General features: G+C 36.5%; 1 protein-coding gene across 5 annotated transcripts in view; it reads left to right on the top strand.

Annotated features, from left to right (window-relative positions):
• Positions 1 to 17,349, top strand: part of LRRC4C (leucine rich repeat containing 4C) — a 1,396,500-nt gene that overhangs the window by 1,010,152 nt on the left and 368,999 nt on the right. The window lies entirely within an intron of this gene.

Here is a 17,349-nt window from a genome sequence, read left to right as displayed (position 1 = left end):
TCTCGGTAGCTTGCCGGGCTCTCTGAGAGGGGCGGAGGAATCGAACACAGGTCTCCCGCGTGAAAGGTGAACACCTTACCACTGCGCTTTCACTCCAGCCCACCCAAACTGAGTAGCTGACTTCTTTCAACTGTGGTGTGTGAGATCTTTTATTTGTTTTGTTTTGTTTTTTTTTTCTTCATGTAAAAGGCCTCCCCCTGGGATGCTGCAGGTAGAGAAGTATGAAGGGTCACTTCGTACAATACTGAGACTGGCCTTGTGATGCTGTCATCAGTGTTGGGGTCCACCAGAGCTATGCCCAACAGCACTTAGGAACCATGTACAAGGAGACAGACTTCAGGATTTCACACATGCAAGGCATGCATGTCACTCTTCTGAGCCATCTTCCAGACCAAACTAGTCAACTTTTCTTTTATAACAGAAATATTGGCAAAAACCTAGAACCCCTTGCCATCTAAATTGCATATTTATATTAAGAGTACAATGGTGGTGGGTGAGAGCAGAAAGTTTTGATGTATGCTAATTTCATAGGATAATCTCACTGATTGTTTTCTGCTTCATTTCTACCAACGTAGAATTTTCTTTATTGTGCATACTTTACTTCTCTTAAAAACTTTTTGTAGCATATCTCTAAGTAATATATCATTTTCACATATAAAAATGCAAAGCATTCTAAGCTACTGACTTTTAAAAATGGCCTTCTTTTGATTATATTTAGAAATGTAGATTCAAAAGTATTTTTTTAATCTGTGAAGACAGTGCATTACTGTCCTCTAGCATCTAGTTTAAAAAAATGAGTTCATAAATTTTCTTTTTGTCTTCTTCCACGTGTCCCACGCAACTCTCTCTGAACATTTTTTAAATGTATTATTCTATTTCCACAAGACAGTCTAACTTTACATCTGCTTATATTGATACAATTGAACACTGGAAACTATATTTAAAACTTGAATACGAAGGACTTTCTTTTATGTGATGAAACTTTATTTTCTTTTATTTTTTTCCTTCCATTCTGTTTTCTGTCACATTTTGGTCTTCTTTTGAGAAATTTGTCTTAGTTGATCTTTAGAATTTATAGTCTAGATTCAGAAATTACTCTTTGTGTATGTTATATTACTTTTTTTGGAGGGTCTTGTGTTCTAAAATTTTCTCATTACTTTTGTCTTTAACATCTCTAATTAGGCTATAAGGTTTAAGATTCCATTCATCTACCTATTAAAAACTCAATACATAATAACAAACTTCTAGTTTTAATAGAGTACTTAGTTTTAATTGAATACCTAGTTTTGATAGTTTTAAAAGAATAAAATAGAACCAAAGACTCCAGTAAACTGCTTTTTGTATAAACCTTATTTAAGTAGATAATCACTGTATCACTGTATCATGTTATTTCATTGTTCATCAATTTCTCCAGTGGGTGACACTAATGTCTCCATTCACCCCAGCCCTGAGATTTTAGCAGCCTCTCTTTACTCGTCTTTCCCAATGACTGGGGGCTCTTTCAGGTCAGGGGAATGAGACCTGTTATTGTTACTGTATTTGACATATTGAATATGCCACGGGAAGCTTGCCAGGCTCTGCTGTGCGGGTGGGATACTCTCGGTAGCTTGCTGAGAGTATATATATAAATACATATATATATATATACACACATATATATGTATATATGCCTCTATGGTGCAGCCACGGTCCAGGAATACAGGAACATGTTCTCTCATGCGTGAGGCTCGGCCCGAGCCTGTGGAAAACGCCTTGGAGCGTGGTGGTGGTGAGCTACACTTCCCAAGTAGATAATAGAAATTAGAATCAAACTTTTTTTTTAGCTATATCTTTCTTCAGCTGGTGAGATCTAGCATACTTTGTTTCTCAAACTTCTGATAATTCTAAGCTGATTGATATTCTTCTTAAATGAAAATTCAAGGCTAATTAATGTATGTGCAATGGACACTGGTTCCTTTAACTGTGTAGGCATTTTCCTTCAGGTGGTCTCTCAAACAGAAGGTTACAAGATTATAGAATCAAAGAGAAATACATGTCTCATGCCTGTCTACTGAGGGACTTGAGGACATAGAATTATCAGAGATAGGTAATCCTTACCTCCCAGTTGGAGCATTTACCGAGCATCAATCTCAATGCCACCTTTACATAATAATGTGGTCATTAATATTCATCTCCATGCAGCTTAAATTTGCAGATAAAATGAGTTGGCCAGCACAGAGCGAAGGAAAAAATATGCCCAGAATACAGTTCTGCACTATTTGTTTCAATTACAGGTCTGAGGTAAGAGTACTAATGTCACCAATACAAAGTATTGCAAAGGGACATTTAAAGGAGAGCTTCACGCGAAGTTTTGATAAATTCTGGAGGCAGGAATGTCTGAAAAAAAATGAGAATATGCCTGAGGAAAGGTGATATAGTGGACTGTTTTCTTTCTGTTATGGGAATGTGAAATGAAATTAGGACTCGGGGAGAAGAGAATAAGGACAGATGAACAATCCAACCATGGAATATTAAATACCTGGGACATAGGGACCCTGCCTCTCTCCATTTTACCTTCCTGTCTCGCTTAAGGACTCTCAAGCATATTATTGAAGTAAATAGGGTGCTCGCTTTGGGAGAATTACATAAGTCTGGCCATGTTTCCCAGCTCTCTGCCTCCAGGCAGAGCTCTAGTTAAATAATTCTGGACAGATGGATGCCTATCCTTGGAGAGCAGGGACACAGTTAGGAGTGAGGATGGACACAGAAGCAGCATGTCAGCCAGCTTCCATCTGGAACGAGTGAATACCTCCTTTTGTGTAAAAGTAGGAGCCATGCTGTTCAAATGACACTTTGCAAGATTTCGTTGTGCAAGGTGGATTTCGGGTGCTTTATATTTCCCCATATGGTCCAGGTAAGCTGTGCTTTAGGGCATAAACCTGTCACCTGGTGCCATTTGGAGGCAACTTATTTTACTACAAGTGTGAACAATTGGTTAAAGCCAGCTGTGCTGTTTTCATTGCGGTGGCACACATGACCTCTGACCTTTGCATGCACAACATACTCAAGTCTTTGTGCTGCATCTGACATACTTGCCCCAATGAAAAAGATACTGAACAACTTCACACATAACTGTTCTAATTTTTTAAGCATTTAAGAGTTGAAATAGGAATGAACTATCAGTAGTGTTACTAATAAAGGACAGATAGGAAAGTAAATACCTAGTTCTCTTGTCTATTCTCCATTTTGATCCTTACACCCGGTCCGTGTTCGATAGCAGTCAGATAAATTGCTTTGTTCCACAGAATAAAATTAACATTAAAAAGATGGATTGGAATCTCGCCCCATCACTTCTATCACAGATATTCTTCTTTATAAATGCAAAAATAGAAATGAGATGAAAAAAATAGTATTTCCCTACTTTTATTACCTGTAACTCAACCAAGATTTTTCTCACATTAGCATAGAAAATAAAGGACAAATGAGGGAGGGAGATTACAGTACTTTGCTAAGTATTCTCAAAAAATAGTTTAATTATGACGATATACAAATGATCATTGCACACACATATGTACAGATGTAATGGAATGTCTTCTAAGCACAGAAAAACAAGGGAAAAGAATACATTTGACCTAAAATAACTATCAAGTACTCATTTCATACTGGTAAAAACAATAGGAAATGATCCCCTCGAAGAAATATTATAATTCCCATGAAAATTATTATTTCTTACCAATAAATAAAATTATCAGAATAGCCAAGTAGATTGGGGGGGGAAGGGATGTGTGAGGATTCTTATTCCCTAACTTTAAATTATACTTTAAATCTACAGTAATAAAGACTGCATAATACAAGAATAAAGACAGCAGACTCAGACGAATGTTTTATTTTTTTTTCTGGGTGAATTGGGTTGGTGGTTACTGTGATTGGGGCCATAATTAGTAGTTCTTTAAAAATCTTAAAATCTTTATTGTTAGTTTTTGTTTTGTTTTATTGTGTCCAAGGATCACTCCTGTTGGTGATCATGGAACCACACATGGTATTAGGGATAGAACCTGGGTCATTGCTTGCAAGTTAAGCATTTTACCCACTATAATATCATCACTGTCACTGTCATCCCGTTGCTCATCAATTTTCTCAAGCAGGCACCAGTAACATCTCCACTGTGAGACTCGTTACTGTTTTTGGCATATCAAATATGCCACGGGTAGCTTGCCAGGCTCTGCCATTCGGGTAAGATACTCTTGTTTGCTTGCTAGGCTCTCTGAGAGGGTGGAAAAATCAAACCTGGGTCGGCCGCGTGCAAGGCGAACGCCTTACCTGCTGTGGTATAATATTATTGGACCCTTAAAATATTTAAGAGGTATAAATCACGTATCATAGAATTCACTTGTATAAAGTCATAAGACATAATTCTTTTACATTATTCACAAATTAGTACAATCATCATTGCTATTTAAATTTGAAATATCTTAGTCACCTCAAGTAAACTGTTGTATCAATTCGCAATCATTCCCCTTCAATTTTCCCAAATCAACACGAACACTAGTCTACTTCAATTCTCTATAGATTTTCATATTCTGAAGACTTCATATAACATATTGACCTAAACCTTTCCTTAATTTGGTCTGATAATGTTTTGCTGAGTCACTTTTACCTTTATTTGAAAGAAATATGGACCTATAAATCATTTTTTCTTAAAATCTACTTTCCTGGTTTTAGTTTCAGGGTAATAGGTGACATCCTAAAATCAGAGGGGGATGCCTCACATTTTGTATTTCGAGGAGAATTTAATGAGTAGGTTTGATATTAATTTTCCCCTATGCCTGGTAGAACTTTACCATGTTGATTGGACTTAGATTTTCTTCAATGTAAGTTTTGTTTTAAAATAATAATTTTAATCATTTTAATTATTATGGTAAATTTCCATTGACTGTTTATTTTTGACTGAGCATGCAGTTTGTGTCTGTCTAGTTCATCCCTAGTAATATAAATAAGTCACATTTTTTTGTGTGTGCATGGTGTTTCCTTCAAATCCTTGTGATTTCTATAAGATTGGAAATAAAGTTCCTCTGAATTCCTAATGGTATTGATTTAAAATTTCTCTATTGTTTTATCTTAAATATATATGTAACATTTTGATGTTTTTAAAAAGTGAAATTTGGGGATTTGGGAGTGGAGAAGACATCCCAAGCAGTTTTTGGGAGATCCTGGGACTCCAGGTTTAGGTGATTAAACCCTGTGGTGCCAGAGATCCACCCAGGAACCATGTAAGTGTTCAGCAACCTGGAAGATGCCTGTTATACCAGAAATCAAAAAGGGAATTATACACATATATGACCTGTGCCTTAACTCCTGTACTATCTGTTAGCCCATAAGCAACCTTTAATTGATTTTCTCATGCTGTTTAACATTGTTTATTTTATTTCTATTCCAATATTTATTATATTTATACTCCTGATTATTTGAGTTTAGTTTGCTCTTTTTCTATTTAGTTTCATTTGCTATCAGCTTAGGTGATTGATTTCATATTTTATAAATAAAGATATTTATATCTATAAATTTTCTTCTAATTATGTCTTCCCCATACATATCAAAGTTCATCACTCTAGATGCCATGTTTTATTTATATTTAGGCATTTTTAGATTAGTGTGCTCTTTTTTCTTAGACTCATTGGTTTCATAGATGTTTAATTTCCACATATTTGTGAATTTTACATATTTACTGCTATTAATTACTATTAATAGTTCTTTAACTGTATTGTCATTAAGAAAAAAATTCTATTTGTTGACCATTTACATATGTTGAGACACATATTAGATATACTTCAGATCTACAATTGAAAGTCTTAAAAGTATGTAAATTTTATGACAGTTCTTTCCAGCAAGCTCTATGACTGACCTTAGCTAACTAATAATATCACTAAGGAAATATCAGTACATACTATTTAGCTATGCATCAGAATTTTTTAAATTTCATTGTTAAAATTTAAATTTAGTCAAATTACATAAAGTCACTGACCGCTACTTGTTCAATATTTTATTTACCATTTGTCTACTAATAATAGAAAATTAATAAATTATTTTCTTGCTATTACATTACATATACCCACATACATATATACAATATTTTAAATATGATTTTTTTCTTATTCTAAAAGAGTCAGATACATTTTATTTACTTAACCATAACTAACAACCAAGGATGTACATCTACATAATAGTTTTGACTTGGAAGTTCATTTACATAAAATATGTGTCTTTTACCACCACTAAGTCTGAGAATGATCAGTGCTAATTAAGTGGACACAGATGTAGACAAAACAACTATGTAAAAGAGGGATTTTGTTCTGAATGGATCTTCTTTTATTCTATATCTACACACAAAAAATGAAGAAATGATGTAGTTACATTATCTTCTAGTGTTTTTTTTTATTCATTATGGTTACAACTACTAAAACCTTTCAAAATACTATCCCACCAAGAAGTCTATTTCTGAAGGACAATTATACAGTTTTTTGAAGACCCATGATGACTGCTCAGGTCAATATTGAGTATCACCCTATTCATGTCTCTAAGGATGCACTTTGACAGCATGTACTTTAGATGAAATATGTACTTCTCCATATAATTAGGTTTCATTGAGCCTCATTGCTGCTTTTCTTCTCTTCTCTAAAGCACCTATGTGTTTTATTTCGCTCAGATGTGTGATTTCAAGAAAGTGCTTCTACCTTTTTTTTACTAGTGTTTGATTTGAAGAATGATGAAAGCAGCACAGTTATAGTAGTCAAATGTATTGCTCCTATGACTAAAGTATGTGTTTATGAAAGTAGAGGCATAATTCCAAGCCGTAACCACTAAGAAGTCAGTTGTAAGAAGATAACTCTGCTATTCACTTAGCGACTCTGAACAATGTCTTTAATTTGGTATGTATGTGTGATTGTAAGCAGTGGGTTGTAGGGGAATCTTTCTTTTATCACTAGCTTTAAAATAAATGTCTTTAAATAACCCCTAAAAATCCAGTTTGGGGTGTGTCAGTGATTAGGACAAACATAACTATGCTTAGAACTTACCCCTGACTTTTTGTTCACTAATTGTTTTGGCAGGGTTCCAAGAACTGTATGTAGTTCAAGGGATTAAACCCAGGCTAGCCACAAGTAAGGTACCACCTCATGCAATTTCTCTGTATCCTAAAACAATTCGGAGTTTTATTGTTGTTGTTGTTGTTATTGCTCTATCAGTGTAAATTGAAAAGAAAAGAAATTTCTCTGCCTATTAATTTCTGCCTTAAGATGTAACACTCATTTTTAAAATTTTTTTATTTTTGGCTTTTTGGGTCACACTGGTGATACACAGGGGTTACTCCTGGCTTCGCACTGAGGAAATACTCCTGGCAGTGCTCAGAGGACCATATAGGATGCTGGAAATCAAACCCAGGTTTGCCAGATGCAAGGCAAACGCCCTACCCACTATACTATCTCACCATCCCTGGAACCCTTATGTCTTAGGAAACAAAAGGCTCCTTGTTATGGGGATTGCGTGGATGTGTGCTTATGTGGTTTGACTATTTATTTGGAAGGGGTGTGGGGTTCCAAACTAATACTTAGAGATCATAGTTATTTTGACCAACCAGACTCAATGTTTCAATATTCAGTCCTGCTACGCAGTGTATATTTGGCTTATCTGTACCCACAGTGGTCAGGGGACAGTGAAGTATGAAGATTGAACTCAGTCCTTGGGCGTGCAAACCATTGGCCCATGACCTTTATGCCATCACTGTGGCCTTCCAAGTTTTTTTTGTTGCTCTGTTTGTTTGTTTTAATGAGTAACAAAAAGGTGAGTTAGAAATAAGAACTGAATGGTCAGAGTTGGAAGGAATAATATTTTAAGTAAAATATCTTATATCTTCTGTACTTTCTACAAGCATTTTAGACAGGTAAACAGGATTTTTATTTCATTTGTTACAGTAGTAGCTTGGAATATGCATTTACAGTGGTGGGAATCTCTGGCAGACAAATTTATATAACAAAACCGCCAAGATGATGCCTCAGTCGCTACATATATGAGAAAGCTGAAACCCGCATTTATTCCTTAACTTGGAGTAAGTAGGCTTTGCTAAATAGGAAAATTATCCTTGCTAAAAAGAAAAATTATCCAAAGTTCAATCTTCTATTGCTCACTTACCAAATCACAATTTGTCTCAACCTTTTTTTTAATGTGTTGTGATTGTTTCTCACGCCATGTGTTGCATTTTTTTAATGCTGCCTAGATGATAATATAGAAAAATTTACAGTCACACATCTGGCTTATTAAAAAAAAACTATGTAATATAATTTTAAATGAATACGAGCAACAATCCTTTGAATTTAATTTAATCCAGATAAATAAATGCATGCAATAATAAGAAAGCTACTCACAATAAAAACATAAGCTAACAAAATAGTATACAATATTTTTTTTCCTTTTTTTGTCAGATGTATGACTGATGATCAGGCTAAAACAGTCTTTCCTGTGAATCTTGGGCTAATAATCACATTAATTATTAAGAAATTAAACATATAACAAGAAATTCATAATAAACTTCTTTGGACATCTGAATACTGGACGTTTGTAGTGAATTTATCTTGGAGTCCATGACTGACTGGAGTTGGTGCATATTCAGGTCCATTGTCTGGATAAGTGACTCCTGTTGTATAGAGCTAAAACTTTTGTGTCTATTCAGGAGAGTTTGAAACATAGCACGTGGGCTTCTTAACCTTGAATATCTAACAATAGTCCCCAGTTTTAAAATTAAGTATAAGATCAGGGATCCAGGAAAGATTAGCAAGGTCACACAGTGAGTTTTCGGTAGACTGATCGCAGGATCCATATCATGTCTGTTACTCAAACAATATTTGATTTCCACTGCTAACTCTAGGTCATAATTTGCAGTATGTCCTTCAACTCTGATTTCTCAGAGCACTATATCTTTCCCACTGAAATAAAGCTTACGTGTCAAATTCTTACTAAAACTTCTTCAGTATCTTTACACACTGATACTGGATTTCTTCTCTCTACTTTTAAGTACATAATTCACTTAAATGCCCCTAGCATGGCATTTATCTTATCCTATTTCAGTTACTAATAAGTTAGTTTATCACTGTAGCTCTAATGGGAATGGCTGTTATATCTGAATCTCAATATTCTTTTGTGAAACATGACTTGGTAGATTTTTTTCTCATTTTTTTTTTTTTTTTTTTGCTTTTTGGGTCAAACCCGTCGATGCACAAGGGTTACTCCTGGCTTTACACTCAGGAATTACTCCTGGCGGTGCTCAGGGGACCATATGTGATGCTGGGATTCGAACCCGGGTCGGCCTCGTGCAAGGCAAACGCCCTCCCCGCTGTGCTATCACTCCAGCCAACAGTCTCATAAAATTTTTTGACAGATGAATAAATACCGTTCTTACCCAGATCCTACACCACACCACCCTGCCTGCTTCTCTTGTAACTGCCACAAAACTTTTCTGAGAACTCATTGATATGTGTCAAATTTATATATATTTATGAGGTTTTGTTTGTTTGGGGGCCACACCCAGTGGTGCTCAGGGGAAATGATGACTCCAGAGTCTGTGTTTGGTGGTTTTCTGGGAACCATGTGATGCCGGGAATCAAACCAGGGCTTTTCACATACAAATTATTTGTATGATCCCAACCCATTGGAAATATTTGAACATTTAATAACGATAAAGTCTGTGCTCTTATTTTCGCTCACAATTAATGGCCATTACTTAATTCATCTATAGTGAAATAAAGGAAACCTCCCTATAAAAGAAATTTGATTTACTATCAATTTTATAAAAACCTTCAAGTTCTATAAAGTTTTCCATTATTGTCTCATTTCATCTTTACTACCAATCCTGTAATAAAATTCAGGCACAGAGAATATTTCAGCCTTTTCACAGATAAATTCAGTAGCACTCTGGTAATCAAAAGAGAGAGATTTTTCTGATTCCAAATTGAGTCTTTATTTATGTCTAATAGGTTCCAGTTTTAAGCACTTTAACTTTCCAGAAAGATAAATCTTCAAATAACTCCATATTCTAAGTCAGCCAAGGCTCTTGGGTTTGTCGACAATTGAGAACCAGCTAAGTTTGCTTTAAGCAAAGGAGAGATTATAGTGTGTCTTAAATAATCTAGGGCTAAAACAGGCTCTTGTGGTAATAGCATCTCAAACTAAGTAATCAGAAATAATCCTAGTTCTTCATCATTTGGACCATTTTTTTCTGAGATGAATTTAAACTCATGCATTGCATATCTTTTGAATTTCTAAGAAGTAGCAGTAGTGCAGTAAACAAGATTTGGCAACCAATGATTACAAACGTGTGAGAGACTGATTCCTGGAGACTATGATGGTTTGCTTTGTTTAGAGGAATGGACGTGATACTAATGTAAAGTAATACTTTGCTTGTGAAAAACATTAGATATTTAAGTCTTTAGATTTCAGCAAATAGTGCCCTCTGACTTCTTTTTTAACATTCGGTTTGGTGGGTAGTCCCTTCCAATAAATTTTAATAAATAGTGGGATTTACTTAAAACACATAGAAGAAAATATAGGTGAAACACTGTAAGACTTTAATATCAGAAATGTGTTTGAATATATTGTCTTAAAGGCAGAAATACAGAATAAAAAAGGTAAAGTACACAAAATTTAAAATGCTTATTATAATGTCTGATGAAAAAATATTATATATGTATGGATCTCACAAAACTCAATAACAAACACAGCAAACAACGAAATCATAAAATGGCAAAAAGCCTAAATATCTTTTCTCCAAAGAGTCTGTGCAAGTGAACCACAAAGTCATGAAAAACTGTTCAACATTATTTATTGCTAGAGAAATGTAATGAAAAATCCAAACTCCAATGGGATACTTTCTCATTGCCATAACCAGTGAAAATGGCCTATATCAAAAAGGTTGAAATTAAATATTGGTACGAATGTGGAGAAAAAATGCTGGAATATTGTAGGTGAAAATATAAATTGGTTCCGATTCTGGTATGTGCTACAAAGATTCTTTAGTTTAGACAAAAAAAAAAAAAAGAGAAGGAAATCCCAATTGACCCAGCAATGACACTTTGACACACTTATTTAAGTGTGTTCTTATATGCTCATAGAAGTCTTACCAACACATGTCACTGTCACTGTCATCCTGTTGCTCATCGATTTGCTCAAGTGGGCACCAGTAACTTCTCCATTGTCAGACTTGTTGTTACTGTTTTTGGTATATCGGATACACCACGGGTAGCTTGCCAGGCTCTGCCATGCAGGTGAGATACTCTCGGTAACTTACCAGGCTCTGTGAGAGGGACGGAGGAATTGAACTTGGGTCGGCTGCGTGCAAGGCAAATGCCCTACCCGCTGTGCTATTGCTCTAGCCCAACCAACACATGTAATCAACATAAACGCCTATTAAATGCTTAAAGGAGCTGTGATATATGTAACAAATGGAACCTACCTTATCATTAAAAACATAAAACTGTGCCTTTTTTGATAAAATGGATGAATCTTTATATTACTATGCTAACTGAAATGAAAAAGGAAGTGAATGACAACAGATGGATTGACTCATGTAAAATATGAATAACTAAATCAGCTGAGCTATTAAGAAAAAAGCTTAGACTTGGTGATCACCAGAAAAAAAATAAGTGGAATTGTCTCTTTGGTGCTGAGAGGGCTCTATAAATTTTCTGACTGTTTATCTGAATCGAAATATATATTGTGTAGACTACATTCAAACAAAGATGTGAAGCTAAGCTCCTATTATTCCATCATGTTGCAAACTAATGATAAATAAATATGTTTTTTTAAAAATAGATGGTATAGCGATTTAAATGTGAGGTTCAAAAATCACCTTGTCCAAGCAGAAAATCGGAGCATACCTAACTTACCTAGTTACTAACCTCATCAAAATAAAGTGACTTTTTCAAAACACTGGCTAAGAGATTGCAGCTGCGCTCGAAATGAACAGAGTCCCTTCAACCCAGTGCATCATCAGCAGAATTATTGGCTGAGCTGTACAACATCTATTATTTTTAGCTATGAAAAATGAGAAAAGAACATAGCTGGATTTTTAGATTATAGCAGAGAACTATGATATAATCACCATTTATTAATAGCTTTATTGCTCTGTACAATGAATAATGTACTTCAGTGGAAAATAATTTTATAACTTGAAAAGCAGGGTAGTTGAATTGAAACACCAGCAATATAGAATGAGTATGGACATTCTTCTTTGTCTTTCAAGTTACTTTTCAATACACCTCTCCTCTATGCGGGAGTATGAGAAATTTACAGAAGGTGAACAATTACCCTGCTTATGTGTCAATCACTAATGAAATCAAAATTGAAGAGAGATCATTCACAGAAGTATTGTATTTTACACATTGGTGGTAATTTTAAAAAAATATAATGAGATTCTTCTTGAAGCAAATTATTTTGCGAAACAAGTTTAGCTCATAGAAAAAAAAATAAATGAAGAAAAAGAGGCCGAAACAAAGATTTTGTGATTTGGAGTCACAGAGATATGGAGCCACTGACTAATGCATTAAAAAATGTTAGCCATTACCAAAGTTACTTTTAAGTATACAGGTTTCCATGCTGGATATGTAGCAGTGCATGTGGGTATAACACTTGTACACTCATGCAATACATAGTCTAGAGAAAAGCTTAGAAAACCTTCATGGTAAACAGGTCTATAATAAAGACTTTTGAACTTTGCAGGCCATTCTGTGTTGTAGGCACTCAACTCTGCTTTTGCAGTTCTAAAACTGCCATCAATTATATATCAACCAGTGGACATGATTTGAATTAAATGAAACTTTACCTAAAGCAGCAGATTGACTTTTCAGCCAGAGTTTGCCAAACCCCTTTCTGTAGACCACTAGCTGAGACTCTACAAATGAGGAAGCTGTTATTGGGTTTTCTAAATTTATTTTTTGCATTTTCAGAGTTCTTAATAATAGCTACTTTGCAGAGGTATTTTGAGAATAAAAGGGATAATGCCTCCAATCAATACTAATATACCCGGGATTTCATAAATATCATCTAATTTCAAATTAAATTATTTCATGTGCATAAGCATAAATCAGGAAGTCTCTCATAACTCAATTCCCTAGTACTTTGAATTTTACAAATAAAAAGGCAACTCCAACTTGTAAAAATAACCCTGTAGTTTTAAAGAATCAGTATCATTTTTATCCCAATTTTATTTTTCAAGCATTGTTAAGGATTATATGCTTTGATTATTAGAAACTTGACCAAAGGAAAAATAAGTAAAAGTATATTTTTATTTGTTAAGGTTTTTGTTTGTTTGTTCATTTGTTTTTTCTTTTTGAATCACACCCAGTAATGCTTACGGGCTTCTCCTGGCTCTACACTCAGGAATTACTCCTGGACTCCTGGTGGTGCTTCGGGGATCATATGGAATGCCAGGAATTGAACTCAGGTCGGCTGCCTGCAAGGCAAATGCCCTATGTTCTGTCCCTTTGCTCCGGCCCCAGTTTATATTGTTGTTAGAAAAATAATTTAGGATTCTGAAATAGTCAAGAGAGAAATTTACACATTCATAATAATTTTGGAGACTGCTTTGTGAAAGTCTGTAAAATATACAGAAAATGTAAGTTCTATAACATGTTTTTCAGGTTATCCCCATCTCATAAAATAGACATCAGTTAGTTCTTTCAGTAGCCTTAAGCCAGAGTTTATTCACTATTAGCCAGAGTTTATTCTCGATATTGAAATCTGAGCAATTACTAAAGACATTATGCCTGTCCAACTGAAGCCCAAATTCTGAGATGGGATCCAGAGGACAAAGAAATTCACAAAGAACTATATAGAGTATGAGTTTGAAGAAAAAAATTTTGAGGAAAAAAGAGGAAAACAGAAAGGGGGGTGGAGAAATATAGTTGTGGGGCATGTTTGCAGTTTTATAAATATATACGCATATATATATATGTATTTTAACAAAACAATCTGAACAGGCAATCACAGAGACAGTGCTTGTGGAAAATGAGAGACAAACCTCATGGGCAATTTGGAGAAGGCATGTAAGGCAAGCAACAGATTCTAACAGATATTGCAAAGCAACCTGAGGCTTCTCTATAGAAAATAGACAACTGGGAACTTGAGATCTCTGAGTATAATGGGAGTATGTGACATAGCTTAGTCCTTGTTTGGGGTCACTTCCTCATATGTAAAAAGGAAATAATATCCTAGGACATAACACTTTACCATCTTTCAGAAACCCTATTAGCAACAGGAAACCACAGAGCAAAGTATGAGTAAAGTATGTGTATATGTGCATGTGAATATGTATATATTCTTACACATATGTATCTATCTATACATATATAATTATGTATGCAGTGTTGAAACATTGTGTTTCTGAAACCCAACCATGAATAACTGCAATTTCACAGTGACAAAATTTTAAAAAATAATAATAATACTTTAAATCTAGATTCTAGGATGGCAGATATAAATTCTGTTTGCTCAGTTGGTTTCTTGACTAGTCATGTTTCTGAAAATCTAAAACTGTTATCTGGAAAATTGTACCCAACCATAGGTAATAATAATAATAAGCAATAGTAATGACAGAGTCTATTGCCCCCCCCGCCCTGCCCAGCCTGGTTGTCTTCACCAGGGCCCCTCGGAGGGGGGTGGGTTGAGTTTCCCTCCCCACCCCGAGCAGAGTTCCGGCAGCCAAAGACCTCTGGAACCCAGCCATAGCCATGCTCAAGGCTCCTCTCCACATGTTTGGATTAGCCTCACACATGAAGGAACCAGCAGAGGAACCCAGGTATGCGGGACTCGGGGCTGAGATCTACAAGCCTGCTCAGATGGGGACTGGGCTTCTTCCACCCAGATCCCCTATTTTCCAGTAGCTAGGTGGTCACACCCAGAAACTGGCCCCAGCTCTGTGTTATCCCATCAACAGCCAATATCCAGAGACTATAAAACCAAGCTCCGGGAAGTGCCTAGTTCCCTCTCTCCGAGAACCTGGCAAGCTACCAAGAGTTTCCTACCTGGATGGGAGAGCCTGGCAAGCTCCCAGTGGCATATTCATATGCCAAAACCAGTAACAATGATGGGTCTCATTCCTCTGACCCTGAAAGAGCCTTCAATATATTGGGAAGGATGTTGGGAAGGATGTGTAAAGAGAGGCTTCTAAAATCTCAGGGCTAAGAAGAATGGAGATGTTACTGAGACCACTCGAGAAAATCGACTATCAATGGTGGTGATGATGATGATGATGATGATGATAAATAAACAGCACCAGTGTCTAGACAGAACATTGCTCATCCTGAATGGACTGTGATCAGAGATTGCTTCGGTCTCCTCTGGCCTTCGCAATGGCCAGCTCTAAACTTCTGCTTCTCTCCAGGAGCCTCTCAGTCAGGCTTTCAATCAGGGAGCATATACTCTGGAGTTGGACAGCCCCAACTCTCCAGTCTCTGTAGGAGGCTGCGGCTGATGTCCTCAGCAGAACATTCCCTCACAGTACTCTTCCTAGTGCAGAAATCTGAAGTCCCTGCTGCCACTTTCCCCAGTTCAGCAAATGTCACTGTGTTACCAGTGGATCAGCCTCTGCCTGATGGTATGTTACTTTCCATTCAAGCTTTGAAAACTCACTGCAGACACATATTCAGTCTTTAGTCCCTCCAGAAACATTAACTATTTAGGTTATAAATTTCCTCTTCAGGCACATATACTAGGATCTAAAGACAGGACGAGGAGAGAATAATTTGAACATTTTAGTGTTAATTCCTATCTTTCTCTCTCTCTCTCCTCTCTCTCTCTTTCTCTCTCTCTCCCTCTCTCTCTCTCTCTCTCTCTCTCTCTCTCTCTCTTCCCCCTCTAGTCCAACCTGGCTGTGCTCAGGGCTAACCTCTTATTCTTTGCTGAGTGACCACTCCTAGCAGAACTCAAGGAACAAATAGGGTGGTTGAGATCAAATCCCCATCAGCTGGTCACGCTATGCTATTTCTCTGGCTTTAAATTAACTAACACTTGTCATACCTGTCTGCCCAGATTAGGGAATTAGATAGAAACGTTCACTATTAATCATACTTTTATCTTCATATCATACTCTTTATTCCCTTAGGCTAATAATCTATTTTGACAGAAACCATACATATTTTCCGTGAGGTTGAATTCATACAGTTCTTATACATACTCTAAAAGTTGAATGGAAGTAGTCAGATGTTATAAATATAAACACACGTGAGTGGGAGGAGATAATATGTGTGTGTTGTTTGCGGGCTCTTGGGGTGTCGCTCTCTCTCTCACCACTCGCGTTGGGTGATCTGGGTGATCTCGAGCCGCTGTGCATGGAGGGATGGTTCCTCCTTGTTCTCTGCTTCTGTGTGTGCCTCTGTGCTCTCTGCTGTCTGTCTCTCTATCTCTGTCTCTGTCTCTGTAGTCTCTCCTCTGGTCTCTTCCGACCTCTCTCTGTCTATGTCGTCTCTTCTCTGGTCTCTTCCGATCTATCTCTCCGGAGCCCTTCTGCTTCTCTCTCTAGAGCCCTTCTTGCTCTCACTTCTGACTCAGTCTCTTACTTCTGATCTGACCCCTATTTCTTTTTTTTAATTAGAGAATCACTGTGATGTATAGTTACAAACTTATAAACTTTTGTGTTTGCATTTTACTCATATAGTGATCATTTACCCATCCCTCCACCAGTGCCCATTCATCTCCACCAATGATCCTAGTGTCCCTCTCACCACCCCCACTCCATCCTCCACCACCCCTCGGTGCCTCTGTGGCAGGACGTTCCCCTTTGTTCTCTCTCCTTTTGTGTGTTATAGTTTGCAATAGAGGTATTGAGTGGCTATCATGTCCAGTCTATAGTCTACTTTCAGCTCGCATCTACCAACCCAAATGGGTCCTCCCGACATCCTCTACTTGGTGTTCCCTTCTCTATCTGAGCTGCCTTTTCCCCTAGCATGTGAGGCCAGTTTCTAAGCTATGGGGTAGACCTCCTACTCCTTATCTCTACAACTCTTGGGTGTTAGTCTCCCACTATGTTATTTTATATTCCACAGATGAGTGCAATCTTTCTATGTCTGTCCCTCTCTTTCTGACTTATTTCACTTAACATGATAATTTCCATGCAGGTAGACTTATATACAAATTTCATGACTTCATCTTTTCAAACAGCTGCATAGTATTCCATTGTGTAGATGTACCAAAGTTTCTTTAACCAGTCATCTTTTTTTTGGCATTCTGGTCTTTTCCAGATTGTGGCTATTGTAAACAATGCTGCAATGAACATAGAAATGCAGATGTCATTTCTACTATACCTTTTTGCCTTTCCAGGATATATTCCCA

Source organism: Sorex araneus, chromosome 6 (genome assembly GCF_027595985.1).
Source record: "Sorex araneus isolate mSorAra2 chromosome 6, mSorAra2.pri, whole genome shotgun sequence".
NCBI lineage: Eukaryota > Metazoa > Chordata > Mammalia > Eulipotyphla > Soricidae > Sorex > Sorex araneus.
Note: the sequence above shows the minus strand (reverse complement) of the source record. Positions and strands in the feature narration are given on the sequence as shown.